At 45.0% G+C, this 27,730-nt stretch overlaps 1 protein-coding gene and 1 pseudogene across 1 annotated transcript in view; one reads left to right on the forward strand and one right to left on the reverse strand.

Moving 5' to 3' along the window:
• The window catches only part of MYO10 (myosin X), a 225,616-nt gene extending 210,666 nt beyond the window's left edge, over window positions 1-14,950 (reverse strand). The window contains exon 1 of the mRNA XM_006895013.1: window positions 14,852-14,950. The gene's annotated coding sequence lies outside the window, so the exon portion shown is untranslated. The remainder of the gene's footprint in view (window positions 1-14,851) is intronic.
• The window catches only part of LOC102876908, a 92,994-nt pseudogene that overhangs the window by 21,001 nt on the left and 44,263 nt on the right, over window positions 1-27,730 (forward strand).

Genomic DNA, 27,730 nt, shown 5'->3' on the forward strand with positions numbered 1-27,730 from the left:
AGAGAAGCCAAAGCACAAGGAAGAATTCAAGATACTAAAGAGCATATATATATACATATATAAAAATTGGCAATTGGGAACGCCAATAAATAACTGGTCACCACAATTACTTGCTATGGATCTGAGAGCTGGACAACAACTAAGGATGATAGAAGGCTGATGCCTCTGAGTTGTGGTGCTGGAGAAGAGTGTTGAACATAATATGGACTGCCAGGAGAACAAACAGTCTGTCCTGGAGAGGCTGAAACCAGGCTGCTCCCCGGAGGCAAGCATTTTGAGGCTCAGTCTCACATACTTTGGGCACATGGCCAGGAGGGACCAGTCCTTGGATACAAACATCAGGCTCGGAAGGGTGGAGGCACTGTTCAAGAGAGGAAGACCCAGGCTGAGATGGACTGACTCAGTGACTGAAGCAATGGGATTAAGTCTGTGGGAGACGATGAGATTGGCTCAGGATAGGGCAAGTCTCAGAGCTAATGTACACAGGGTCGCTATGAGTGGGAGGCAGCTCGATGGCACATAAACAAAAACACAATGACAGTATAAAATTATAAGGTAGAGCCTTGACTTAAGCTTTCAACCTACTATATATATTTGGGGTCCTGGTGGCAGGGTGCACACAAAGCCATGTAGCACGGTGCTAGGGGAAAGGCTGGCAGTTTGAATCTACCCGTTATTCTGAGGGAGAAAGGCAGTCTGTTGTAGTAAAGATTGACAGCCTTGGCAAGCCTAGAGTGTGGAGTAAGAATCCACTCAGCGCCAGTGAGGGGAAGAGATAGAGAGACAAACACAGATGCCCATGCACAGACTTACCCGCACACACACAGACTCTTAGAACAAGCCTTCAAAATCGTGTGTGTGTGGTCTTGATTTAACGAGTTTTCTACTTACTCTCTTCCAGCCAAGGACGGCTGCCTGACCTTTAAACTTAGCATCCAGCATCAATCAGTGGCCTACTTTTCAATATTCATGAAGTCTAACAACACAAGCCAACACCTTGCTCACCCTCAGGTATGGAGCATTTCATTAGCCAAGCAAAACACACTTCCAAAAGCCACACAGGACGCCACCTTTCTCCTCATGCCTGGAGGCGGAGGGCGCCTTTGGACCAACCAGGCTGGCTGGTATCTGGGGGTGAGGGAGAGGAAGAAGGCCCAAGTGGGCAGTGAGACTTGGAAGCTGAGCTGGACTCCCATTGGTCCACCCACCAGGAGAGGCCTGGGCAGACCAGAGCAGCGCCTGAGTCCACGCAAGTTACCTAAATCTAAGGGGCGAGAACAGAAGGCTCGCTGAAAGAAGAGAGAAAAGGGGAGGCCAGTGTTCTGGAAAATTCAGAGGAAGGAAACCTACAAGGTGACTGAAGGAGGGGAGAGAGACAAAGGAGATCATGCCCCACTCACCCTGCTCCTGTGAAAACAGTCCGTAAGAATGTCTTCAGGCAGGAAAGGCCCACCATAGTGCCTTACCCTCACCTCAGCCACACACCCGCGATGGAGGCAGGAAGAGGGGCCCAAAGGGGCTGAGGGGGAGCTCTAAAGGAAAAGATGAAGAAATTCTAGGAGATTCACAATATCAAGTGTTATGAACGTGTGAAAAATGATGGACAATTTGTGAACGTGAATGAAACCAGAATATGCCATGATGAGTGGCGTGGATCAGTCACCAGAGGATCGTTACAGGCAAGTTGTTCTCGAAACTGACCCATAGCTGACCCTCCAGTGAGTTCTCAGAGGCTGTCAATCGCAATGGAAGGAGACTGCCTGTCTTTCTCTCGCTGAGCACCTGTTGGGTTCGAACCACATGTCTTTGGGACTGCAGTGCAGCTTCTTACCACTATGCCATGAGATCACAAATAGAAAAAGCTAAGGAAAAGTTTATACACAGAAACATGAAGGGCTAAAGATGAGAGGGGAGATAGAAAAAAAAAATATGATGTTCATTTAAAAAACCCTTCTTCCTCCTTACATGCTAGAGTGTTCTCCTCCTACTGTAGCAGTTTTCTGATCCCATTGTTCAGATAATCCCTTTATCTTGAACTACAACTTCATCTCACTTGGGTCCACAATCAATACATGTGTTACCAGCAGTCAGAAGATCAGGAGATGGACTGCTCTGGGAAAGTCTGCCGTCACAGACCTCTCCAAATTATGGCAGAGCAACAATGTCAGTTTGACAGGCCTTAGTTTTTCTTTCTTTTTTTTAAAAAAAAAAAAAATTTATTATTTTTGTGTGAGTGTACCATCAAATCAGATCTGACTGGTACAGGAGGAGATTGTCCCTCCTTCCCCAGCAGAGCATCTGGTGGATTCGAACCATGTGCCTCTGGGATTGTAGTTGCAGCTCCTTGCCACTAGGCCACCAGGACTCTCCAGGCCTTAGTTTTTCTGACCACTTGCTATGCATCTGAGAACTGGACAGTGAATAAGGAATACAGAAGAATTAATGCCTTTGAACTATGGTGTTGGAGAAGAGAACCAAATACTCCATGGACTGCCAAAAGAACAAACAGATGTGTCTTAGAGAAGGTGCAGTCAGAGTGCTTCTTGGAGGCAAAGATAATAAAACTTGATCTCATACACTTTGGGCATGTTGCTAGGAGAGGTTATTCTCTGGAAAGAGACATCATGCTTGGAAACATGGAGGAGCAGTGAAAGAGAGGAAGACCCTCAACCAGATGGATTGACACAGTGACTGCAGCAATGGACGTGAGTGTGTCAGAGACTGTGAGGATGGCACAGGATAGGAGAGGGCTCAGATCTGCTGGTCACTATGAGCCATATTTAACTCAATGGCACCTAATAACATGAATCATTGAAAAAAGCACAAAGGGAAATGGTGCCACAGCAGAGGAAAGCTCCTTCCACATGGTGCCAAGTTTGGTCCCCATCCAAATCCTCACAATGTTCTGTAATGAAATGGGCAAACTCATCGCCTATTTTACATGGACAGGAGAAAGGCTTTACTTCCCACTCTCAAAACTTACCCCACAGCCACAGTAATCAAAGCAGCCTGGCAAGGGCTCAATGACAGACACAAGAGCAAGATAACAGTGTCAAGATCCTAAAAGAGAAGCCATCTATCTATCTGCAGACAGGCCACAGACCAGGGTGGCAAACAGTCTCTTTAGCAAATGGTCCAAAAGGATGCATCCACTGATAGAAAAATAAAAGAGGACCATGCCTCTCACCACGCACAAAACTAACCCAGAATGGATAAAAGCGCTCAGTGTTGTTGCTGTTGTTGTTAAGCGTCATCAAGTCATAGATGACTCATAGTGAATAGAATGAAAAGCCTGGACACTTGGATAACTTTCATCATTTCTCCAAGTTCACAGTTTCCGGAGGCAAGCTATTTTGGAAGTGGATGCCACTCCTGCTTCCAAGCTTGTTTTAATCAGGGAGCTCCACCAAACACTGTCCATCATGGGTAACCATTATCGCATCTGACACATCAGTGTCACAGTGTTTAGCATCACAGCAACCACGAATTACCTCTGTACAGCAAGTGGACACACCAGGGTGGGGAGGAGGAATATCTTTGGCAATAAAACATGTAATAAGGTGAATCCTTTAACTACGTAAAAAAAACTTCAACAACTGAAAACCAGAAATAAAAACAATGAAAATGGACAAGGACATGACCAGACACTTTACCAAAAGGTCATTCAGGCGACGGACACACATGGACATACTCACGATCAGAAAGACGCAGCCCCAAACTGCAATGAGATATTACCGCAACCTGGCAAAACCGACAATGATCAAGAAAATGGGCAGGCTTATGAGAAGGTTGGGTGTAAAGCCCGTGTGGCCAGCATGGGGGTGGCAGGGTCTGACTGGTCCTCGCTCCATAAGGGGGAAGAATTCCCGTCCAGAATGTCAACAACACACAGTCGATTCCTATGTGGTCTTCACAGTGCTAGGCTCCCAGACCTTCTCCCATCAATTCTAGAACCAACCATCTCTATCTCAGCCCTCACTTCTCTACCACTGCTACTGTGCCCAATACTTCACTGCAGTGGCCACACAGAAACCAACAGGGAATGAATACCCAGGATAGTGGGGTATACCAGGGGACTGACAGATTACACCTCGGGCTGGAAGCACTCAGGAACGAGGCCTGCCTCGGCAAGTTAGCACTGCACCAAACGCAGCGCCCCTCCCTGAAAATACACCCCCCCCCCCGTAAGCGTCTGTCACTGTGTATGATTGTGTTTCTGTGTCAATATTGAAGTGTATGGAGTAGCAGTGTCAGATCTTTAAATGTGAGACTTTGGAAACCTCTGAACCAAACTCAACACCCATCTGTTGTTGTTATGTGCCTCAAATCAGAACTGATCCATAGCTGTCCCTCTAGTGGGTTTTCAGAGGCAATAAATGGCCTGGGAGGAGACTGCCCAGCCTTCTCTCATGGAGCAGCTTGTAGATTCAAACCATGTGCCTTTGGGATTGCAGTGAAGCTTCTTAACCACCAGGCCACCACCGCTCCCTCCTACCTACACCTCACCACCCACCTACAACCCCCCAACGCCCTTCTCCTACACCTTGCCAAAACTGAGAACATAATTTACACATGTAAACTGCAGTTGAAAGAATTCATTTGAATAACACTATCTTTAATTATCATCAGTGCTCTGTATGTGACACAATGTGGAAGCTGTGGCTCTTTCTGCAGGACACGTGCAAGAAGGCCTCCCTGAGACTGTCACGTCAGGCAACAGTTCGGCAAAGGACAGAAGTGAACAACGCTCTCTGGGAATGGGGTCCCAAGAGCAGAAGGGCAAGAATGCCTGAGCCTGCTTGAGCAAGAGGCCCTTTCAAGGTCACGACTAGTGAGATTCCCACACAGAACTATGCAGATGTGTAAATACACATCTGGAGCCAAGCGCACGCCTGAATAAGCTGACATTATTCCCAAAGGTCCCAATGCGAAAATGAATTGGGAACACTTTACTCTCCATAAGTCACAAGATGCCAAAGCAAATTCTTGGAAGAGGTCTGGGAAGTTAGAATCACATGGCTTTCAGAGCATGGAAACCTTTTTTTTTTTTAACGTAAAAACCAAACACATTATGTGGCATGTATGGTCTGCATCACCCCATTCCACTGAGTGTCCCCCTCGTTCTCACTCACCCTCTGTTTTACCAAACGTGACACTGATCTCGGGGTTAGGACCTTTCCTGATTCCTAAGAGAATTTTAATCATTTGTGCTATGTGTACCTTAAATCCTTCCTGATTTCTAGAAAAATGGTGCAAAATCTTGATGCGGGTGGTGGTCACTGCAGCTTCCAGCCCCCACGTACAGAGGCCAAAATCTCCACACCAGCAAGTAATAAACAGGCTAAACATGAAGGTGAGGTGTTTCTATAAAATTCCTGAAAGGTCCCCCGTGTGCGGTCTCTGCAGTGCAGACCTGACACAGTGAGGAACCCTGCAAGCTGGCTGTCTCAGACAAGATTTCCCAGGGGTTCAAACCAGTTCTGTCCCTGAGCGATGGCCCAGGATGTGAAACCAGAATGGACCCAAATTTGTAAAATGTGGGTGAATCAGAATGAAAGCTGAGCAGGAAAAACTATGGACTAAAAAAGAATCATTCTTTTAGAAAACACAGGCAGCAAACATATTGCTGAAAAACGAAATCCCTCGACTAGTGTTCGGCTCCAGACGGCAGTGACCCAGTGGACGCGAGTGTGTGACGGCGATGACCAGACGTTCTGTTTCCAGCTCCTGAATCACCACGCCTCTTCAGAGTCTCCCTCCCGGGGTTCTGACCCGCAAGTTCTCACTTTCTGGCTACTATTCCAGATCAGACAAATTTTGCAAACCTGGGATCTTGTCCAATTTCACTTCAACCAATTTGAAGCCTGGTATTTCCAGCATCCAAACACTCATGTGGGAAAAGTACTGAGGAGTCAAAGCGCTTCCCGACTCAAGGCCGTCTTTTTACCACAGTTGCACTGTTCTGATGGAAGAGAATTCCAAGAATAACAGAATTTTCAAAAGACGCCAAATGTTTTTAATTTTTAAAATATTATCTACCACTTATCTCCAACCCATCATCCCTCCCTCTTAATTTTTGATGGTTGGGAAACACAGCATGCCACGTTCATCTTCAGAAGGACCCTTTGCCCTCATTCTCTCAGCATGCACATCACCTGCCCAGTCAGAGGGGCGCAGCTGACCTACATTGATACAGTCAGATTCTCCACCCCAGGAATCTCGAGCTGGGTCTAAAACCACTTTTACAGTTAACTATTTCTTAAGGGACTATGCAAACCAGATTTCCCAGTGCATTTTCATTTTTAAAAGCAGTCCCAAAGCAATAAGTGTTGGATAGGCCACTGTTGGTGGGATTGTAAAGTGGTACTACTCCTCTAAAAGGCAGTTTGATGTTTCCTCAAAAAGCTGAACTTACAAGATAGAGGTAAATAATCCAACTGAAAAGTGGGCACAGGATATGAACAGACACTTCACCAAAGAAGACATTCAGATGGCAAACAAACACATTAAGAAAGCTCTAAGAGAGATGCAAATCAGAACAACTATGAGATATTGTCTTAACCCAATAAGAATAGTGAAATTTAAAAGAGCAGCAAACATCAAATGCTGGCGAAGTTGTGGAGAATCTGGAACCCTTATTCACTGTTGGTGGGAGTGTAAAATGTTGCAACCACTGTGGAAGGCAGTATGGGGCTTTCTTAAAAAGTGGGAAATAGAAACACCATTTGATGCAGCAATTCCACTACTGGGAATATACCCTAAAGAAACCATAACCGCCACCCATGTTTATTGCTGCTTTGTTCACAACAGCAAAAAGTTGGAAACAACCAAGTGCCAATCAACAAACGAATGGATAGAGATGCTCTGGTATATTCACACAATGGTATATTATGCTGCATTGAAAAACAAGGAACTCATGCAATATTATTCAAAATGGGTGGCCCTGGAGGACATTATGCTGAGTGAAATATCTCAGTTACAAAAGGACAAATACTGCATAGGGCCACTGTTGTAAAACAGGACTGACATCAGGGTTGGGGGGAGACTGAGAAAGATGGGATAAATTATGCATACAGCAATGCAACAGATGAGGGAGAGAACTGTTTAAAAGGGATATGTGATTAGGTATTGTTGTCATGACAGGAGTCCAGAATGAAGGCTGCATAGTGGAGTGGACTCAGGGGAAAGGACTATATAACAATGAAAGAATTTTTCTTTTACTTTTCAAGAAGAGCGAATAGTGGGAGTCGGGGGGGGGGGTTAGTTGGAAGGGAGAAAAGTGCAACAATGAATGAACGGAAAAACAAAGTCTCTGTAAACTTTCATTAAAAATAATAATAATTAAAAAGCAGTAAAAAAAAAGCTGAACTTAGAAATTCCATATGACCCAGCTATTCCCCTGCTAGGAATATATCCCAAGAAAATTAGAACTGAGATATAAATTGAGATTTGTACACTGATGCTAATAGCATTATTCACAATCACAAGAAAATAGCAACAGCCCAAATGTCCATCAACAAACAAATAGATTGAGAACTGTGTTACATTTACACAATGGAACGCTATGCAGCACTCAGGGACAACAATTTTGAAAAATATTATATAACATGGGAGAGGCAAGAGAGGATTATGCTGAGTGAACTAACTCAATCTCATAAGGACAATACTGCTTAAGATCTGGGGTGGCAAAACCGTTGAAAACTAGCTTTTCTAGCCATTGTATTAGCCCCTGTTGGGGGCATGATCTCCAGCTACCTTAACTGCGTGCACATGACATGGTCTTGCAAATCATCAACAGATGTGAGACCAGTATAAGAGAGTGCTTTCTACACTGAAAAACGGCAACGAAATGGTGGAAGAAGATAGATAGGCTGTGGTGAGGTGGAACCAGAGGAACCCTGGAGATAAAGGCCACAGATCAAGGTTTGGCTTGCTGGATGACTGAAGGAAAAGCTGATTTGTAATTGCTCTGAAATAAAGTTTGCTGAACGGTTGAAGAAACTAGAGGCTTAATGCATTTGTGATGCTGGACTGAGCCTAGACTTTCACTCATGGAGCAATCGTGTCTTGTTAATATGGCTTGAGACTGCTAGACTAAACCTGGACTCGCACTGTATGATATTCTTTTCCTCCCTACTCCTCAACCTATATGCCTAATAAACCCCACAAATACGAGTAAAGTTCTGGGAGTCTTGCAACGAAAACTGGACCCAATGATTTGAAGAAAAAGGAGAATGGGGGGTGGCATGTCTGACCTTGTAGCTATGTAAGTACTATGGGAGTGTCCCTTTATGAAATGGGTAGAAATCAGACTTGACCACCATCCTGCTACATCTGCTCTTTTAACAAGACCATTACTGTAAAAATATAGAATAACTAGTAATATGTGTATAAATGTTCAAAGAGGGTGGAGGGGGTTAGAAAAAAGTCAAGGGGTCAGAGTTTGGTGGGCTGATAGACAGGTTAAAGGAAGTAGGAAAGATCCAGTAGGACCTGAAAACGATAGGTAATAGTGGGCATGGGCCAATGGCGATTGATTTTTTAAGTCAAAATATATGGGAATGAGTATATGAAACAGAATCTAATTAAAGGAATGTGTAAAATACAACATATATGAATGAAAAAAAACCTTATTGCATAACTAATAAAACTAACTTTCATAAAAAAACTCTCACAAAGCAACACAACAAAAGCACCTGCCTATAGGGAACTCTAGTGCTGTAGTCCCTAGGAAGCTGTGCTATTTATTAACCCCAAGGCCACGTCTCTATGGTGGTTCGAATTCACCAGCATCTCCAAGGGAAAAAGACGTTCATCTTGGAGTGATTAACAGGCTCTGACAACCTGCGGGAAGGTCTGGTTTGACTCAATGGCAATGAGTGAGTTGAGTACTGTCCTCTTTCAAGAGATATCTCTAAGAATCAAAAAACAACAGCAACTCAAATAATCAAATAGAAAGCTTAGAGGACAGGGAGTTTGTGTTAAGAGAAAGGGATAATTTGGAGAAAAGTATGAAAATGGTTATCAATGTTATTGAATTGAATAAAAAGAAACTGTTGAAATAATATATATGTTCTGCTGTGTATATGCTTGGCAAAACAACTAAAAAATGCTTCCAGCTCTTAATAAATACACCAAATAATACCAGAAAGAAAGGCGGCAGTAGTAAGTATTTTGAAAATCAGGGTTTTGTATATTTTAAGGATACGTTCTGGGTCTCAAAGCAACAGTAAAATCATTTCTATTTTGTTAAACTACTACAAGCAAAGCTTGGAAGGAGGAGTGGCGTCCACTACCATAATAGCTTGCCTCCAGAAACCCTATGAACCTGGAGAGAGGATGAAAGGCACCCAAGTGTTGAGGACTCTCCTTCATAGGGTCGCTATGAGTCACCTGCGACTCAATGGTACTTAACAACAACAACAACTACAAGGCATGACAAAAACTCCACCTTTAAATGTATCACTCTACTCATTCTCATAAGCTAAACAAAGAAATTAAAATAGAGGCTCCAAACAGAGTTTAAGGCTGAACCATAAGAAAATGCCAACCGTGAACTCTTTCCAATCTACAGACATGGCAATTTCAGAAGTGTGACTGAATTCAAAGGTCCATTTTGTCAGAAGCAACAACTGTATAACTTCTAAGACTTGAGAGATTATCTGGGGCCAAAATGCAAATCACTTTATTTTCTTTCCTTCCGAAGAAGGGGGGGGGGGTGGAAAATAAAGGTCTAAAACTTCGCCAAAATATGTGCACTAAAATGAAAACATTGGGAGGAAAAATAAATAAAATGAAAACATTCTTCTTTATGCACAAAGTAAAAGGTTGATGGAAAAGCTGAGAGGATGTAGAATATGCATTCTTTTTAAATCTATATAAGCATAGGAACCGTACACAGGTCAGTGACTCAGAAGCAAGTTTTGTGTCTCACACTTGGACTTGGATCTGGTCACTGCACACACTCTACTGTTGCTACTTTGGAGTCAAGAGTGTTGTCCTCTAATCCCTCTCTCTCCTCCTGACCGCTTAGGTGCCATCTTCCCATTTACCATGTAGGGCTCTTCCTGGGAATGAGGGGGTGGGGACAGGAGCACAACATGGCTTGTGTCATTTTTGGCACCCAACTGTGTGTTCCCTCCTGCTGGGAGCCCCACAGGGGCCCGAGGCAGCTGCCACTCCCGGCTCCATGTGGCCGTGGCAGAGTGAGCCTGGTCCCCTCTGTGCTCCCTCTTGGTGGGCAGCTGTCTCCGCCAACAGCTGGCTGTGCGTGTGAGACAGGACAGGCGGCAGCACCTGCGGCTGCAGAGAGGCGCCGGCCTTCCTGGCAACGACAGCACACACAGCAGCTTCTTCCAGGTCAGCCAACTTATCTCCACAAAAATTCCAAACCCACAAAACAACTATGAGATATCATCTCACCCCAGTAAGAATAGCAAAATTTAACAGAGCAGCAAACATCAAATGCTGGCGAGGTTGCGGAGAAACTGGAACCCTAATTCACTGTTGGTGGGAGTGTAAAATGCTGCAACCACTATGGAAGGCTGTATGGCACTTTCTCAAAAAGCTGCAAATAGAAATACCATTTGACTCAAACTTCATTACTGCAAATTTACCCTAAAGAAACCATAACTGCCACGCAAGCAGATATATGCACACCCATGTTTAGTACCCATCAACAAACGAATGGATAGAGAAACTCTGGTATATTCATACAATGGAATATTATGCAGCATTGAAAAACAAAGAACTCATGAAATATGCAAAATGGGTGACCCTGGAGGGCATTATGCTGACTGAAATACCTCAGTCACTAAAGGACAAATATTGCATAGTGCCACTGTTGTAAAACAGGACTAACATTGGGGTTGAGGGAAGACAGAGAAGGAGGGGAGGAATGATGTATACTGCATTGAAACATGAGGGAGAGAACTGTTTAAAAGGAATATATGAATGGGTATTATTGTCATGACAGGAGTCCAGAATGAAGGCTGCACAGTGGAGTGGACCTAGGGGAGGGATTGCATAACAATGAAAGAGTTTTGTTTTTTTCTTTCAAGGAGAAGAGTGAATTGGGGCGAGGGGGTGGGCAGGGAGAAAAGAGCAACAGTAAATGACTGAAAACTCTAAGTGTTCATAAACTTTCATTAAAAATTCCAACCCAAGGGGAGCTCTGGTGGCCTAGTGGCAAGAAGCTGCAACTACAATCCCAGAGGTGCACGGTTCGAATCCACCAGATGCTCTGCCGGGGAAGGAGGGGCAATCTCCTCCAGTACCAGTCAGATCTGATTTGACGGTACACGCACAAAAATAATAAAATAAAATAAAATAAAAATATATATATATAAAAAAAATTCCAACCCCACCATCCTCAGGTTGATCTCAACGCACAGAGACCCTCCATCGGGGGCTGAGGCTGTACATATCTACAAGAGACGGTTCATCTTTGACCCACAGAGCGGCTAATGGATTCGAACCATCAAACTTTCAGTTAACACTCTCAGCTCAACACATACCAATCTGGGCTACCAGGGCTACAATGAATTTACTGTATCCAACCCGCGCGCGCGCGCGCACACACACACACACACACACACACACACAGAAGATAAATACTGTATTATTTATATGAAATATCTGGAATAAGCAATGTTACAGAAATAAAATTTGGTATTGGTGTGGGGGTATGTCTGTGGGGCAGGAATAGTCATTTCTGAAGGTGCTTGAAGTTTCTAGAACCAGCTAGTAGTGGTGTTGGGAGCACAGCATAGTGAAGGTTATTCCTGGCACTGCACTGTGTGCTTATAAAATGGCACATTTTATGTTCTTATTGGGAGCTGGTTTTGGTGGGGTTTTTTTTAAGTCTGTATTATTGGGGACCTCGAGCCAGGTAATCTAATAGCCTTTCGGCTGATTAACAAAATTTGATGACTAACTTTTCAAACCAAGCCTTATACTAAGACTTCCTGCAAATAAAAAAGAAAAAGTGGGGGGCTCACAGTTAACTTGTAGCTGTCGGAGATTGCGTTTCCAGATAGTAAATATTTCAGAGGGCCCCTGTGGAGAGACAATGCCCCTGGAACACCACCAGAACCATTAGCAGAGCAATCACCTTGATTAAGTTTACGGGGAACATGAAATTACCCCCCTTAAAATGCAATTAAGTAGAGTACTCTCATTTGGCGTTAGGATGAATCAAATTAGCCTCTTTCCAGAAAAGATAATAAGAGCTGAAGCTGTCAAAGCAAAAAACTGAACGAAGAACTTAGTCCGAGCTAACAGAGACTCTAGTACACGTTTCGTCACAGATATACATCCAGACGACCTCGGTTGTGAGGGTGGCACAGGATCAGGTTGAAGGAATTTAGCTGCCAATGCAAAGGTGTGTGGTGTGAATCTACCAGCTGCTCTAAGGGAGAAAGATGAGAAATCTCCTCCTGTGAAAAGTCCTGCCCCTGAAAACCTACTGGAGGGGGGGGGGGTCCAGATAAGGGTCGTTTCTGACTCGACGGTGCACCACCACCATCCTAGCGGCCTTTGGACCGTTGCTCTCTGGATTGCCATTAAGTGACTTCGACTCAACTCCTCACACCAAGCCAACGTAGCTTCCTGCTAGGATGCTGGGCTTCTCAAAATGTCCCAGAAAACACAACTGTGCACACGATACTGCTCTCCAATTGTTTCCTCCAAGAAGACCCGGCCGTCGCATCCTATCAGCCCCGACGACACACTGGGCCAAGGGAACATGGGGCCAGAACTTCCGACAGTCTGCTTTCACAGCAGGAACACCTCACCTACTTCTGACTCCCAGGCAGGTGCCAGCCTGACATAAGCCAGGTCCTCCGAGGCCAGGCCCACTGTCCAGTCGTGTTCTGGATGTCATTTACGCATTTCTTTTGCATCTGTGCACACTTCCCAGCAAGCATGATGTGCTGGCTACTTTACAAGTCCAGCTGACCAGACTACGATGTCCAGCTTTCTGGCAAACACCAGTATAGACTCCTTTAGGAAGCAGTTCATAGATTCACGGTGACCCCACGTACGACAGAACAAGCCCCTGCACCATCCGGCTCTGCCCCCGAAACCTCCACTGTCCTGAAGCTCAGAGCTGCAGTCACGATGTCGACACATTTTGTTGAGGTTCTTCTCTCTTTTGCTGATCCTCTATTTCTCCAAGCACGATGTCCTAACACGCTTAGACCAAATCTGAATCAAGATCAGCCAATGTCTTAAAAGCTGCATGGACTGGTTTCAAATGGACACCATGCTCTGCCTGGTCCTTGATGCCTATGCCTTCCTTGAGTCTAGCCCAGCCTATGTGAAGGGTAGGGGCTCTTATCCCAGCTCCTGACAAAGACACCAGGGCCAGCTTACAGGCGTCCAAGCCTCAGGGACAGGCTACACCCCACATGTTACTCACTGAACTTATGACCTTGGAATGGAAGAAGTAAGCCAGCCAAGAGCGACCACAGTGTCTTCTGACCACTGCCCATTGCTGATCCAAATCTGAACCCAATTCTTAACATCAGCTCACTTTTCTATTAATCTGAACCACAGAGGACTACACAAAGCAGTCCTCGTGGTGCAGTGGTTAAGTGCATAGCTTCTACCTGAAAGGTCAGTGGTTCTAAGCCACAGGAGAAAAGAGTGGCAGTCTGCTCCCAGGATGACTCACAGTCTTGAAAACCCTGGGGCAGGTAGTTCTACTCTATCCTTCAGGGCCACGATGACCCAGAATTGACTCAAGGGCCACACTGAGAATGCTAGAAAAGAGGCAGATGAGAAAGGAGGAACCCAGTGGGCTGCCCATGCTATGAAATTTTGGTCACCAAGTAGCCAGCTGGCTTCCAACAATGGGAAACCGAACTTGAAATTTTCTGTTCAACACACACAGCAAACTGCATTCAGACTGTGTATTGAAATCACAAAGGCACAACTTAATCTCTTTCTCTCGAACCAGTGCCTGTGATGTGAGGAGCCAGATCTAACATGAAATGTGGTGACTTTATAAAAACAGAGAAGCCGGGCTCCTTAGACGGGAGTGAACTAACACTCGGGAACCAAGCTCTCCTTGGAAGCAGGTTCTGGATTTACATGCTTCTCCTCAGGAACACGGGCTTTCATCCATTTTCAAATAGGGTTACCACACACCGAAGATGAAATACATCTTCTCCACTGCTTAACATTGTGGATAAGCTCATGTCATGTGGTCTCATCAATCTAGTTAGTTCTGACCTGGACAGGGTACCCCTACCCTGCCCTCTCCTGGAAATACCTTGAATACGCTATGGAAGTGTAAGGGGGAAATAGGAGCAAAGCAGACGTCCCCAGGTGATGCAAAAGTTAACATGCTTGGCTACTGAAAAAAATGGTAGAGGTGCCAGTACTTCCACAAGTGCCGCAGAAGAAAGGCCTGGCAACCTCCTTCTGAAAGATGAGCCAGTGAAAACCCTGCGGAGCCACACAAGTTGAATCCTTCTGACTGTAATTTGTTTTTAATCAGTGAAACCAACCAGCGAATTACAGTATGCATGTCCTAGTCGCCAATGGAATGTACTCTATATAGTCTTGGGGTCTTTGGAAGCAATGGAAGGCCGTGGAAAGTAATCCAGGAGGGGGACGTGGCCTGGGCCAGCACTGTGCTGTCCCACCCTGAATGCCACCGTCTAGACACTGCTGGGGAGAACTCGATGCCGTGTATCACAGGCACAGTCTTGCTCTGCACCACCTCTCTGGGACCTTCATCACTTGGGAAGTGCGAGGAAGGCGTGTGGTGGGGAGACACCCGCGGAGGGGATGCTCTGTGGGGGCCACGCCCGCGTGTCAGCACCCAGCAGGGACGTGTTCTCACCTGACCGTAGTCAGTCCTGAAGACGACGACGCCCTCAGCACAGGACTCCACGGTGCTCGGGAAGTGCTGTCCATTCTCACGCAGCCAGACACGGGAGCCCTGCGAACAAAAGGGGGGACAGTGAGCTCGAGCTAGGGACTGTGGCCAACGGCCCCCTCCAGGACATGGGGACTGCGGCCAGGGGCCCCCTCCAGGGCATGGAGACTGCGGCCTTCCCTCAGAACCAAAGGAAATGAATGATTGTGTGAAACAAAGTGCACATGAAAGATCCTAGAAAACACAATGGATATAAATGAAAAAACATACAAAGGAATTATTCTCTGAAAACCAATAAAAAATATTTCAAAGACATAAACAACAAAGGAAATGTGTCTCTCAACCAGGCAAAGGAAGAAACCTCCATCCTCAGCACCCCCCATACATGCCTGGGAGGGAGAATGCGCCCCCCAAGTTTGCGGGTGAGGACAGCAGAACAAGCCATTTCTGGTCATGCTGTGGCTCAAGCGCTCGGCCATTAACCAAATGTCCAGTGGTTCGAACCCACCAGAGGCTCTACAGGAGAGTGATGAGGCAGGCTGATTCCGTAAGACTGACAGCTGTGAAGCCACGATGGGACCTATCTGTTGTCCTCGGGTAGCTTGGGTCAGAACTGAGAGCTAGCAGTTTGTTCAACGCTGGGATTGCTGGTGACTCAGTGTTTTAAGTATATCTGGCTTCTAACCGTGTTTCCTCCCACCAGCTGCTCCAAAGAAGTAAGGTGAGGTGATGCTTCTGTGCAGGTCTCAACCTTGGAAATCCTGTGAGACAGTTCTGCTCTGTCCCCCAGGGCTGTTAGAAGACACTTGATTGCTGGTTTATTATTGCTGGCTGGTGTTTTATTAACAGTATATTTTTGGTGCTTGTATTAATACGTTGCCTCAACTCAACAACCCCATTCATTGCCTCTGAGTCAGAATCGACTCACAGCTGAACCTCCAGTACGTTTTAAGAGGCTGTAAATCCCCTGGGAAGAGACTGCCCACCTTTCTCCTGTGAAACACTTCGAGGTGCACGCCTTTGTGTTGGTAGCACCAACTCTTTACAAGAGCTCCCTATAAATCAGCTAGCACTGAAAATTTAATAGCACAGAACTGTTCATCTATGGGGAGAAAAACTAGTCAGTGATGTTACAGCTGGTGGGACAGTCTGACTGACATTAACTGCTGTCTCTAACTTGTGAGGGCGGAAAATGCTTAATTTGCAAATACTCTTATACTGATTTCTACAAATATTTGTAGACGGTTAACCAACAAAGGATACCTTAAATGACCAGTTATCACGTTCAACTATCTGCTCAGGCCAGCTCTCTCATTTTCCAAGGAGGAAAGACTTAAGAAGATTAGAAAATCCAACAGAGGAATTAACCCCTCAGTAGTAAAGGTGACCCTAAAGACACTGCAGTCAAGACAAAAGAGGCCTGCCACCATGGAAGAACAGTGGTAAGTCTTTGTTTTCTTGACACTAAGATGCAAATCCATACAGGAGGCTGCATTCCTTGAAATTCTACAACACTTCAAGTCTTCCTCACTTTTAGCAAGCAAGGTTATCTCATCTGAATCAGACAAGGTATTGATGAGTTTCTCTTCTGTCATAATCCTCTTCACAGAGTCCAGATTCTCCAACAATTTTCTCAGCACACGGATTGAATAGGTATGGAGAGAGAGACAATACAATCTTGATGCTCTTCTTTCTTAATTTTAAACCATACAGTGTTCCACTGCTGTGTTCACACAACCATCTCCTGTTCAGGTATGACAGGCAGCATCATGATAGACAGAGAAGAGACTGAAATAATCAACTTCATCTTGCTTGGATACACAATTAACACTCTTAGTACCAGCAGCCAGTAAGGAGACACATTGTATTGGGAAAATCTGCAGACAGGGATCTTTCCACATTACTGAGAAGTAGTGATGTCAATTTGAGGACTAAGGTGCGTCTGATTCAGGCCATAGTCTTTTTGATAACTTACTATGCCTCTGAGAGCTGGACAATGAATAAGGATGAGAGAATTGATACCTTTGAGCTGTGGTGTTGCAGAAGAGCAGTGAACATGTTATGGACGGCCAAGAGAATAAACAGATATGCCTTGGAGAGGGTGCAGCCAAAGTGATCTTTGAAGACAAGAGTGATGAGGCTTTGCCTAACATACTTTGGATGTATTGCTAGGAGAGGCTATTCCATGGAGAAGGACATGATGCTGGGAAGGGTGGAGGTTCGGCAAAGGAGAGGAAGGCCCTCAACCAGGTAGACTGACATGGTAACTGCCACAATGGGCGCTTGTGTGTCACGAAGTGTGAAGATGGCACAGGATAGAGCAGAGTTTAGATCTTCTATTCACAGGATTGTTATGAGTTGTACTCGATAGCACCTAACAACAACAATAACCACCATCAAGTTTATCAGGATCCTTCGTAGCCTATTCTGAGTTTGCATGACAGCACCAGGGGAAAGTTGGGACACAGAGCAGAGGCCACACGCTTCTGGCTTCTAGAAACACTGCTTCTTGGACGACCAAAATCGCCAGATTCCTGGGTGGCTATGAGGCCAGGTGTGTGGCTTGCCATCCATCTCTTCTTTGCATTGTACGTAATGCAGAGTCAGATCGACTCATCGCTGACCCTTCCCCAGGTTTTCAGAAGCTTTATATGAGTGGAGACTGTACACTTGTCTTCCATGAACAGCTGGTGAACTGGAACCCATGCTGTTAGGTTGGCAGGGCAGCTCCTTCCTACTAAGCCATCAGACGCTTCTAGGTATCACAAAAATTACAGCCAAATGTTGGCTTCCCCTTGTCCATGATGACAGGATTTTTAGTTGTTAATTCACAAGTTTTCAATGACCCTCGACCCCATCCACAGAAGCAGAAATCTCCACAATTAAGAATGGAAAACGGTCAAAAGCTGAATGCAAAGTGCTTATATAAAATTCCTGAAGCTGATCTTATTTAAAGAACTCCTCACCATAAAAGTCAGTCACATCAAGGTGCCCTGAGTGACTTCCACTAGTGCAGTGGTGACAATACACGAGGTACAGCCGATTCCAGAAAGAGCACTCCTCTGGGCGTCCTCTATTACTGTCATCTCAAACGTCACTAAGCACTCAAATCTGTGAACAGTGGGGCGTGAGGGGCACTGAGCTCTGGTGGCCTAGTGGTAAGAAGCTGTGCTGCAATCCCAAAGGCATGCAGTTAGAGTCTACCAGTTGCTCTATGGGAGGAGGGCACTCTCTTTCCCTTGAGATTTACTGTCTCTGAAGGCCTGCAGGAAGGTTGCAACGCACAACAGCAACAGTAGGGTACAACTGAGTCACCTCTGAATCACAGCCAACCCCATGTATAAAGAAGAACGAAACCCATTGAGCTCTGGTGATCTAGTGGAAAGAAGCTATCCTGCAAGCCCAAAGGCATGCAAGTAGCATCCATCAGGTGGCCGCTCCACAGATGGGCAGTCTTCTCCCTTGAGATTTACTGCTTACCTACTTACGGATTGAAGCGTAACATCAAGTACACAAAGATTCTCACCACTGGACCAACTGGCAGCACCATGATAGATGGAGAAGAGACTGAGGTTGTTAACTATTTAAGCTTGCTCAGCTCCACAGTCAACACTCTTGGCACCAGCAGTCAGGAAATCAAAAGACGCATTATACTGGGGAAGCCTGCTGTCAGGAACCTCTACAGAATTCTGAGGAGTAACAGTGTCAGTCTAGTGACTAAGGTGCGCCTGATTCAGGCCATGTTGTTATTGTTGTTATGTGCCGTTGAATTGCCTGCAACTAACAGCGACCCTATGTACAACAGCCTAAAACCCTGCTCTATCCTGTGCCAATCTCACTGTCACTGACACACTTACCCCGATGATCTCAGTCACTGAATCAATCCACCTCAAAGAGGGTCTTCCTCTCCTGCACTGTCTCTCCACCCTCTCAGGAATAACGTCCTTCTCCAAGGACCAGTCCTCTCCTGAAACATGTGTAAAGTATGTCAGACGAAGCTTCAGAATCCTTGACTCCAAGGAGCAGCCTGATTTAACCCTCTCTAGGATGAACCTGTTAGTTTTCTTAGCAGTCCATGGTATATTCAAAACTCTTCTCCAGCACCAAAGCTCAAAGGCATCAATTCTCCTTCTATCCTCCTTAGTCATTGTCTAACTCTCTGACACATAGCAAGTGATTGCAAAGACCATGGCCTGTATCAGGCACACCTTAGACTCCAGAGTGACAGCATTATTCTTCAGTTCTTTGGAGAGATCCCTAACAGCCGACTTTCCTATCGCAATATGGCTTTTAATTTCCTGGCTGCTGGTGCCAAGAATGTTGACTATGGAGCCAAGCAAATGGAAACTGTTAACTATCTCAATCTCTTCACCACCCATACTGATGTTGCCAATTAGTCCAGTGGTGAATATCTTTGTTTTCTTGATATTGAGCTTCAATCCGTATTGAAGGCTGCAGTCCTTGACCTTCTGCAGAAAGTGCTTCAGGTCCTCCTCAGTTTCAGCAAGCAGGGTTGTGTCATCTGCATAACGCAGGTTGTTGATGACTCTTCCACCAATCCTGATGCCACATTCCTCCTCGTACAGCCCAGTGTCTTGGATGATCTGTTCTGCATACAAATTGAAAAGGTAAGGAGACAAAATACATCCCAGTGGACCCCCTTCTTGATTTTGAACCATCCAGTGTCTCCTTGCCCTGTTCTAATGACTGCTCCTTGGTCCAAGTATAGGTTTTGCATTAGCACAAACAAATGTTCTGGGATTCCCATTCTTCTCAGAGTCAGCCATATCTTGTGATCCACACAGTCAAAAGCCTTTGCATTGGCAATGAAGCACAGATACATATTCCTTTGGTACTCTCTGCTTTCAGCCAAGATCCATCTAACATTAGTTATAATATCCCTAGTATCATGACCTCTTCTAAATCCAGCCTGGACATCTGACAGTTTTTTTGTTGATATATTGCTCCAATCATTTTTGGATAATTTTCAGCAGAATCTTGCTTACATGTGATATTAATGATGTTGTTCAATAATTTCCACACTCTGTTGGGTCCCCTTTCTTTGGAATGGGAACAAATATTGATCTTTTCCAGTCAGTTGGAGAGCTGGCTGTCCTCCAGATTTCTTGGCACAACTTACTGAGCACATCCAGGGCAGGGTCTGTCTGTTGAAAGAAATCAATTGGTATGCTGTCAACTCCTGGAGCCTTGTTTTTTGTCTATTCTTTCAGAACAAATTGAGCTTCCTCCTTCATTACCACCGGCTCTTGCTCACATGTTATTTCATGAAATTCTTCTGTATTCTAAAAAAATCCAGTGTCTTAATTACTTTTATCTTTGTTTTTAATTTACTTATAAAATGGCATAAGATATAAGATTATAATGGAGAAGAGACTGAGGTTATTAACAATTACAGCTTGCTCAGCTCCACAATCAACACTCTTGGCACCAGCAGTCATGAAATCAACAGGAAATAAAAAAAAAAAATCATTGCATTGGGTGAATCTGCTGTTAAAGACCTCTCCAGAGTGCTGAGAAGCAATGATGCCCATCTAGGGACTAAGATGCTCCTAATCCAATTCATGGTCTTAGCAATTACTTACTGTGCATCAGAAAGCTCGATAATTACTAAAGACAACAGAAGAAGAATTTGAGGTGTGGTGCTGGAGAAAAGTCTTGAACACACATATACCATGGACTGCCAAGAGAGCAAACAGGTCTGTCTTGGAGAGAGTGAAACCAAGTTTCTCCTTGGAGGCTAGGATTTTGAAGCCAGAAGAGACCAGTCCTTGAATAAGGACATTTTGCTTGGAAGGTGGGAGGGACACCACATGAAAGGAAAACCTCAGATGAGATGGATTGTTACTTTAACTGGGGCGATGGGGGTTGGTGTTATCAGAATTAGTGAGACTGGCTCAGAACAGGGCAGGGTTCACAGGTGCTGTACATCGGGTCGCTATGAAGGGTGGAGGGACAGCACAGGAGAGAAGCCCCCATAAGAGATAGATTGTTACAATAACTGGGGCGATGGGGGCAGGTGTGTCAGAATTAGTGACACTGACTCAGGACAGGGCAGGCTTCAGAGCTGCTGTACATAGGGTTGTTATGAGTCACATGCAACTTGATGGCACATTAACAACATTAACAGTATACAAAAGGTCTTGAAGCATTTGTGTGTGTACACGTACAAACACACATGCTCACGTGCACACATACAAGAAAGTGCGCACAGAACGCATGCGCAAAGGGCTGTGCGCTCCTGTGCGCACGCGCACACATACGCAAGCGCACATCCGAGTTGAGCGCTCGATTCCTTACATAACAGCAGAATGAAGGTCCCACGTGGGGCCCTTGGGTGAGCCCTTTAACGCGCTCCAAGAGGTTGGTAGTCCGAACCTGCCCAGAGGGAAAGAATGGGCCTGACAGCTTCTGAGAATACTCTCGGCTCGCAAACACGTGGATTACTGGGTGAGAACTGAGCGGATGGCAGCAGAAATCAAGAAATCAAAATTCACAGTAGGGCTGCCTTCCAGAACAGGGTTCCAACATTTCTACTCGCTGTGACACCCGCAACAAGCCTTTTTGTTGTTTTTTTAAAAAAAAATCAGGAAGGATTTCAAGTGCGCATGGCAGAAATTATGAAAAGGGGCTTAGCACAGTAGAGGTTGTGCGGCTGGCGCAGGACCCGGGAGGGTTTCATTCTGCTCTACGTGGGGTTTGGCTGTGATTTGGAAGTGACTCAGCTGCAGCCCTCTATTGTCGTTGTGTGCCATCGTGTCAGAACTGACCCACAGCTGACCCATCAGTAGGCTTTTCAATGCAGTTAAGTATCACATGAACAGTACCCCATGCTCATGGATTGGAGCTGCATGCCTTTGGGATTGCAGCATTGCTTCTTAACACGTAGGCCACCAGAGCTCAAAAGCACCCCACTATACATACGTCGAAACCCACCCTGATCCTTCCACTTTTCCATGAATGATAACCGTGCTCAGAAACTAGCCCCCTGTTTACCTGCCCAACGTCTGGGAGACACATCCTCACCATTCTCATTCTCCTCTCTAAGGAACAACTCCAGCCTTACTTGTTAGCTGGTTCACTCACTGCCTTCTAGTCGGAGCCGACTCACAGCTGACCCTCCAGAGGGTTTGAGCGGTTGTAAATTGCACAGGAAACTGGAGGTCTTTCTCCCTTGAAGCCACTGGTGGATTCAAACCGCCATGTAGGTGTGGCTTTCAGGTCTGCAGGACTAGGTCACCAGAGAGCTCTCTTTTTTTCGTTACCTGCATTTTCCTGCACTTGTCTTTATCTTCTCTCAGAGTCCCATAAAGCCCTTTGTTGACACAGTTCTTCAGGATCAAACATACAGTTCAGCTTCTTTGGTCCAAAGGGCTCCTCAACAGGGCTACCGTTAAACCAGTTCTAAAAACCCCGCCCAGATCGCCAATCTCCATTGGCCAGTTTGGCAAACTCTCCAATCAAACCCTCACAGTTAGACTTAAGTGCACAGAAAATAATGCCTTTGTGCTTTGAAAAAGTATGGGGTGGGGTGGGGTTGCACAATTTTTCACAGATCCGGAATTGCCACGTAGAACCGTTGTGGTGATGGTTAGGGGTTTTTTTTTTTACAATGATCCCCCCCTCACCCCAGTGCTTTCTGAGTCCCCAACTTTTTGCACTTCATTCTGTTGGAATAGTTCATCTGGTGGGGTCCAAATAAGGGGGGGCACCCACGCTGTTACCAGTTGATATATTTACCAGCCCATCCAAATTGTTTTGAGAGAGGGGAGTTATTCTCCATATGTAACCATTACATTCTGTGATTATTAAATGTTGCTGTTGTTGAATGCCTTTGAGTCAAGCACAACTCATAGCAACTCTATGAACAAAAGGCCTGATAAGCTTGATAATTTAACAAGCAATAAAGACAATTTCACAGGTGGCAAAAGCACTGTCTGCTTTTAAAAAAAATGTCTTTCTAGGGAAGGGGGCCGAATGACTTTCATAGTGATAGTAAGTGGTGGGTAATGTAACGGGAAAGGTTCAATGGGGCTTGAAAAGGTGGGGTGATAAAAGGCACAGAGCAATGGTAATCATGTATTTAAAATATACCATAAATGAATTATTATATAAAACAAAGTACACTAACAATGCATAATGAATGATTCTATGCAAATATGCAAACCAATAAAATTTTTTCAAATGCCTTTATTTATAAGCAGGTGGAACACTTTTGATTGTAACACAGATATTTTATTAAAATTTGGACACGTTTGCATCTTCATCTGAGATAGTTATGTGCACGTCAGGAAGGAAACACTACAACAAGTTTTGCAGTGATCTCCAATAAGGTTTTAATAATGCTGTGGGCTCACACATACATTCACATTTCCTTTGATCTTCATAGTAATGCCATAAACCAAGAAGGCAAGTAACAAGAGCCCTTGCTTCAAAACTCTGCTGCTTCCTTTGCCGCTTGCTAAAAAACAGATTTCTTGGTTACAATCAAAAAGAACTGATTAAACAGAAGGTTGTTGAGGAGTCAGGGAAATTGCATACATGGCTGATGGGAGTGTAAATGGCCATCTCCTTTGGAAAAGAGTTTGGCAGTTGCTTTTGAAAACTAAACACCAAGGAGGTTCCTCTCAGAATCCAAGATGGGGAAACTTCATCTCACATACTTTGGACACATTGTCAGAAAAAGCAAATCCTTGGAAAGAGACATCACGCTGACAAAGGTGGAGGGTCAGAGAAAGAAAGAGCCCCAATAAGACAGATTGGCACAGTGACTGTTAGCAGTGGCTCTGAGGGTCGTGAGGACAGTGCAAGGTTCAGACCTGCTGTACACAAGGGAGCTGGCAGTCATGACTGAGTCGCTGGCACTTAACAGTAACAACAAAGAGGCTGTAGTGCTGACTGCAGGCTCACGTCCGCCCAGCTCTCCGAGTGTCTCCCTTCTCCTCCTGCAGAGGTTTATAGCCTCAGGATCCTGATGGGGGGATGCTTTGAGCTGGAACTGACTTCACAAGCGGTGGGCTTCCTTTGGTTTGACTATTACAGGAACGCTGGTGGCACTGTGGATAAAGCTTTTGGCTGCTAACTGGAAGGTCTGAAGTTTGAACCCATTAGCTGCTTCCTGGGAGAAAGATGGGATGGTTTCGTTCCACGATGTACCTACGGCTCTGGAAACCCTATAGGTCAGCCCTCTCTCCTTCAGGGTCTCTAGAAGCTGAAAGACAGTAATGGGTTTGGGGTAACGTGTGAAGTATGAATTATCAGAAAGTTTGAAATACTTGTGGGAACTGCCAAAATGTGCCCCAGAGAGCGGAAGTGAGCACACACTTTTGGAGTAATGGAGCCCACAGACTGGCTCGACACGGAGTTGCCACAAACCTTCAATTTGTGAAAATCAAAATCACTGCAAAGAGCAATGAAGAAAAGTGTAGGAAGATGGCCCCAGAGAGAACAAAGTTCCTGTGTTTTGTTTTAAAAGGGGGGAGTTACCGGACAGGTTAAGACTAGAGGGACCCCTGAGACTATTGCTGTCAGAGACCCTTTAAACTTGGAACTGAAACTACTCCCAGAAGTCACCTTTTCACGAAATGATCAGATAATCCCCCAGAATAAACAGTTATCAGCGATGAGTGATTTATTCCTTTTAATAGTAAGCAAACTTTTAAAATCATCTATGAGACTAGAGTGCTCTGGTAGCCTACTGGTAATATAGAGTTGCGCTGTCACCCCAAAGGTATATGGTTCAAGTTCACCAGCAGCTCCATAGGAGAAAGATAGGCAGTCTTCTCCCATGTGATTTACAGCCTCTGAAAACCCACTGGAGGGTCAGCTGTAAGTGGGCTTCAACTTAACGGTGTATAACAACAACACTTAACAGTGTTTAACAACAACGTGAGACTTAGCCTTCAATATGCACCTGAAATCAAAGGTGAGAGAAGGCTGGGGGGGGGGAGGGATACAGGAAATAATGAGGCTGTAGACACAATGTGTCAAACATCAGGTGACAAACATCATTGAGCAATATGTAACGACACCGTCAAGTGCAATCCTAAGATGCTATGAAAACTTTTCAATAAAACACTTTTTTCAGTCACAAAATGACAAATCTTGCATGGGGCCACTGTTGTAAAATAAGACTGACTTGGCTTGAGGGAAGACAGAGAAAGAGAGGAGGAATGATGTACACTGCATTGAAACAAATGAGGGAGAGAACTGTTTAAAAGGGCTCTATGATCAGGTGTTATTGTCATGACAAAGTTCAGGAAGAAGGATGCACGTAGAGTGGACTTGAGGGAAGGGACTGTATAACAATGAAAGAGTTTTTCTTTTACTTTTCAAGGAGAAGAGTAAATTGGGGGGAAGTGGATAGGCAGGGAGAAAAGTGCAACAATAAATAATTGGAAACCCTAAGTCTCTGTAAACTTTGATTAAAATTAATTTTATAAAAACCAACCCAACAACAAACACTTTTTAAAATGAACAGAGCCGCATCCATTTGCTGTATGTTGCCTGTGTCCACTTTCCCATACAAGATAAAGTGAAGCCATTGGTTCAGAAATTCTGTGATCCACAGGCCTGAAGTGGTTCCTTTCCAGCCCTGTACACTAAAACATTGCTGATACCACCTTCACAAATTTCAACCTATGTTATCCTTTTAAAAAAACTGTATCTCCTGTGAAAAAGCGATTTCTTCTTTGACTGCTGACCCATTTCTTCCCCTTCAAAGAAGTTTAAAAACAAGGGAGGCAATAAACCATAAAAAAAGACAGTGGCTAACATTTCAAAACAGCATGCCCTGTGGCATGTTTTAATTACATATTGTGAAAAAGAGAACATTCTTTAGTCCCATACACAAGTCAGCATCAGACCCAAGGTGGAGCAGGGTACCCACCTATGCCCTTATTGTGTTGTTGTTAACTGACGTGACTGATTGATATCTTTGAACTGTGGTATTGGGGAAAAGGGCTGAATACCCCATGGACTGGCAAAAGTACAAGCAGATATGCTTTAGAGAAGATGCAGCCAGAGTGCTCCTTGGAGGTAAAGATGATGAAGCTTCATCTCACAGTACTTTAAGCATTTTGCTAGGAGAGGTTATTCCTTGGAAAGAGGGAGCATGCTAGGAAAGGTGAGGGGACAACGAAGGAAGGGAAGCCCCTCAACCAGGTGGACTGACACAATGACTTCAGCAATGGGCTCAAATGTGTCAGAGATGATGAGGACGTCACAGGACAGGACAGAGTTGACACCTGCTTTTCACAGGGTCGCTATGCGCTGCACTCTTATGGCAACTAACAACAACAAAAACAGGTGCACACTGACCATACCTGACTGTTCCTATTTACATGCAAGACAATTTAAAGACAGATTCATTAATAGAATTGACTTGTTAAAAAAAATTTATTATTATTAATTTTAATGAAAATTTACAGAAACTCTGGATTACTATCCATTCATTGTTGCACTTTTCTCCCTGCCCACCCCTCCCCCCCAGTTCATTCTTCTCTTTGAAAAGTAAAAGAAAAATTATTTCATTGTTATACAATCCCTCCCACCATGTCTGCTCCACTATGCAGCCTTTGTTCTGGACTCCTGTCATGATAATAATACTTAATCACATATCCCTTTTAAACAGTTTTCTCCCTCATCTGTTTCAAAGCAGTATACATTATTTATCCCATCTTTCTCAGTCTCCCCCCAACCCCAATGTCAGTCCCGTTTTACAACAGTGCCCCATGCAGTATAATTCCTGCTCTTAACAAGGCTCTTACAAGGACTGCCTGCAGATCATTATATAAAGTTTATTAGATTTCAGTCAGAAAACCCAAACCATTGCTGTGGAGTTGATACATACTCCCAGTGACCAGTGGCTCCTCGGGAGAAGGATGGGCAACCTCGTCCTGCAAACGTTTACAGCCTCAGAAATACAACAGAGCATCAATTCAGACTCAAGAGCAACCAGTGAGACAGAGGATGTTTACAGAAGCTCCTCTTTCTCCAATGGAACGGCTGGTGGATTTGAACTGCCAACCTTCTTGTTTGCAGACATGCTTAACCAGTGCACTGCCAGACCCCTCTCACTTGATTTACTAGCCCATAAATCCCCCCTGCTGTGGTCCCTGTGCCAATCCACCGCGTTAAAGGTCTTCCTCTCTTTCACTGAACTATTCCCAGCACCATGTCCTTTTCCAATGGTGTGTCTCTGGAGACTAAGATGTGTCTGGTACAGGCCATGGTCTTTGCAATCACTTGTTATGCGTCAGAGAGCTGGACAATGGCTAAGGAGGATAGAAGGAGAATCCATGCTTTTGAGCTTTGGTGTTGGAGAAGAGTGCTGAGGGTGCCATGGACTGCTAAGAAAACAAACAGATTCATTCTGGAGTGGGTTAAACCGGGCTGCTTCTTGGAGGCAAGGATTCTGAGACTTCGTCTGACATACTTTGGTCATGTTGTAAAGAGAGACCGGTCTTTGGAGAGGGACATCATGCTTGGGAGGGTGGAGGGCAGGCGCAGGAGGGAAAGGCCCTCTGGGAGATGGATTGATTCGGTGACTAGGGCAATCGGGATGGGTGTGTCGGAGACAGTGAGATTGGTACAGGACAGAGCAGAGTTTAGAGCTGTTGTACATAGAGTCGCTAAGAGTCGCAAGCGACTCGACGGCACATAACAACAACGACAGCCTCTTCTGGCAACATGCCAGAAGTACCTGAGACGAAGTTTCCCCCCTCCTTGCCTCCAAGGAGCACCCCGGTTGCCTTTCCTCCAGGGCAGACTCGCTGGTTCTTTTGGCATGCCATGGGATGCTCAGTACTAACATCCAACACTACC

Source organism: Elephantulus edwardii, unplaced genomic scaffold, assembly GCF_000299155.1.
Source record: "Elephantulus edwardii isolate Elephantulus edwardi_28Jun2011 unplaced genomic scaffold, EleEdw1.0 scaffold00153, whole genome shotgun sequence".
NCBI lineage: Eukaryota > Metazoa > Chordata > Mammalia > Macroscelidea > Macroscelididae > Elephantulus > Elephantulus edwardii.